Source organism: Arachis duranensis, chromosome 7 (genome assembly GCF_000817695.3).
Source record: "Arachis duranensis cultivar V14167 chromosome 7, aradu.V14167.gnm2.J7QH, whole genome shotgun sequence".
NCBI classification, from domain to species: Eukaryota; Viridiplantae; Streptophyta; class Magnoliopsida; order Fabales; family Fabaceae; genus Arachis; species Arachis duranensis.
Window position 1 is genome coordinate 16965592 of NC_029778.3, and position 585 is coordinate 16966176.

Genomic DNA, 585 nt, shown 5'->3' on the forward strand with positions numbered 1-585 from the left:
CATTTTGAGCCTCAGATTCCCATGGTTCCTCATTGGGGAACTCATTGGAGGCCAGTGGACGTCCATTGAGGTCTTTCTCAGGGGCGTTCACTGCCTCTCCTTCCTCCCAAAATTCGGCCATGTTGATGGCCTTGCACTCTCCTTTTGGATTTTCTTCTGTGTTGCTTGGGAGAGTACTAGGAGGGAGTTCAATAATTCTCTTACTCAGCTGACCCACTTGTCCTTCCAAGTTTCTAATGGAGGACCTTGTTTCAGTCATGAAACTTTGAGTGGTTTTGATTAGATCAGAGACCATGGTTGCTAAGTCAGAGGTATTCTGCTTAAAACTCTCTGTCTGTTGCTGAGAAGATGATGGAAAAGGCTTGCTATTGCTAAACCTGTTTCTTCTACCATTATTATTGTTGAAACCTTGTTGAGGTCTCTGTTGATCCTTCCATGAGAGATTTGGATGATTCCTCCATGAAGGATTATAGGTATTTCCATAGGGTTCTCCCATGTAATTTACCTCTTCCATTGAAGGGTTCTCAGGGTCATAAGCTTCTTCCTTAGATGAAGCTTCCTTAGTACTGCTTGGTGCATTTTGCA